This window comes from Rana temporaria, chromosome 10 (genome assembly GCF_905171775.1).
Source record: "Rana temporaria chromosome 10, aRanTem1.1, whole genome shotgun sequence".
Lineage (NCBI taxonomy): Eukaryota > Metazoa > Chordata > Amphibia > Anura > Ranidae > Rana > Rana temporaria.
Window position 1 is genome coordinate 151,963,837 of NC_053498.1, and position 2,789 is coordinate 151,966,625.

Sequence of the window (2,789 nt, forward strand, 5' to 3'; positions counted from 1 at the left end):
TGGTGTTTTGGTGATTTCTTGGTAATGTGTTGGTGTCATTCAGATGTGGGGGGGGGAGGGGGGCAGGTGGCCCCTGGTACAACCGCCAAACGCAACCCAATAAAATAGGGGCCACAACTACATGCAATGCGATCGCGGAGGTGCGGCATTTTTTTAGGGTGAAAACAGAACGTCAGGAAGCGACCCATCATTGGGAGGAATATTGCCCATCTACCCCTATTCCTTAGGGGCCACTGTATCCACTAGATACTCCATTGGGGGACACTGTATCCACTAGATACTCCACAGGGGGGACACTGTATCCACTAGATACTCCACAGGGGGGACACTGTATCCACTAGATACTCCACAGGGGGGACACTGTATCCACTAGATACTCCACAGGGGGGACACTGTATCCACTAGATACTCCACAGGGGGGACACTGTATCCACTAGATACTCCACAGGGGGGACACTGTATCCACTAGATACTCCATAGGGGGACACTGTATCCACTAGATACTCCATAGGGGGGCACTGTATCCACTAGATACTCCACAGGGGGGACACTGTATCCACTAGATACTCCACAGGGGGACACTGTATCCACTAGATACTCCATAGGGGGCCACTGTATCCACTAGATACTCCATAGGGGGGCACTGTATCCACTAGATACTCCATAGGGGGGCACTGTATCCACTAGATACTCCATAGGGGGGACACTGTATCCACTAGATACTCCATAGGGGGGACACTGTATCCACTAGATACTCCATAGGGGGACGCTGTATCCACTAGATACTCCACTGGGGGACGCTATATCCACTAGATACTCCATAGGGGGGACACTGTATCCACTAGATACTCCATAGGGGGGCACTGTATCCACTAGATACTCCATAGGGGGGCACTGTATCCACTAGATACTCCATAGGGGGGACACTGTATCCACTAGATACTCCATAGGGGGGACACTGTATCCACTAGATACTCCATAGGGGGGACACTGTATCCACTAGATACTCCACAGGGGGGACACTGTATCCACTAGATACTCCACAGGGGGACACTGTATCCACTAGATACTCCACTGGGGGACACTGTATCCACTAGATACTCCACTGGGGGACACTGTATCCACTAGATACTCCACTGGGGGACACTGTATCCACTAGATACTCCATAGGGGGACACTGTATCCACTAGATACTCCATAGGGGGACGCTGTATCCACTAGATACTCCACTGGGGGACGCTATATCCACTAGATACTCCATAGGGGGGACACTGTATCCACTAGATACTCCATAGGGGGGCACTGTATCCACTAGATACTCCATAGGGGGGCACTGTATCCACTAGATACTCCATAGGGGGGACACTGTATCCACTAGATACTCCATAGGGGGGACACTGTATCCACTAGATACTCCATAGGGGGGACACTGTATCCACTAGATACTCCACAGGGGGGACACTGTATCCACTAGATACTCCACAGGGGGACACTGTATCCACTAGATACTCCACTGGGGGACACTGTATCCACTAGATACTCCACTGGGGGACACTGTATCCACTAGATACTCCACTGGGGGACACTGTATCCACTAGATACTCCATAGGGGGACACTGTATCCACTAGATACTCCATAGGGGGACACTGTATCCACTAGATACTCCATAGGGGGACACTGTATCCACTAGATACTCCATAGGGGGACACTGTATCCACTAGATACTCCACAGGGGGGACACTGTATCCACTAGATACTCCACAGGGGGGACACTGTATCCACTAGATACTCCACAGGGGGGACACTGTATCCACTAGATACTCCACAGGGGGGACGCTGTATCCACTAGATACTCCATAGGGGGACACTGTATCCACTAGATACTCCATAGGGGGACACTGTATCCACTAGATACTCCATAGGGGGGCACTGTATCCACTAGATACTCCATAGGGGGGACGCTGTATCCACTAGATACTCCATAGGGGGGCCACTGTATCCACTAGATACTCCATAGGGGGGCCACTGTATCCACTAGATACTCCATAGGGGGGCCACTGTATCCACTAGATACTCCACTGGGGGGCCACTGTATCCACTAGATACTCCACTGGGGGGGCACTGTATCCACTAGATACTCCACTGGGGGGGGGGCACTGTATCCACTAGATACTCCATAGGGGGGGGGCACTGTATCCACTAGATACTCCACTGGGGGGCACTGTATCCACTAGATACTCCACTGGGGGGCACTGTATCCACTAGATACTCCATAGGGCTAGACTCGGTCCCCCAACATGTCCAGTAGGGATGAGGTCAGGACTCTGTGCAGGACACTGGCGTTCCTCAACCAAACTGGTAACACCGTGTCTTTATGGAGCTGGCTTTGTACATGGGGGGGGCCCACAGTCATGTCTTTATGGAGCTACACAGGTGGGAACGCCAGAAACCAGGAAGCAACTGAAGAAATGTAAAAAAATATATATATATAAAACCCGAAAATCGAATCTCCCTTCCGATCAGTGATGTAACCGGCCAAACAAAGCGTCTTCTTCTATGAGGCGGTCTAATGACTTACCTTGCCCTCGGGGGGGGGGGCTTCCAAATGAATCGCCCCGATCAAGAGAACGCCGTAATTTCCCGGAAACACAAAAGGCTTTACACCTCTGCAAACAATAGGAGCTTCGTCTTTTGTCACGAGGTCCAGGGCCATCTTCATAGCATCACGGGCCCCTGGGCAAAGTAATGCTCTGGGGGCCCTACAATGAAGACAGTGCAGGTAAACAGA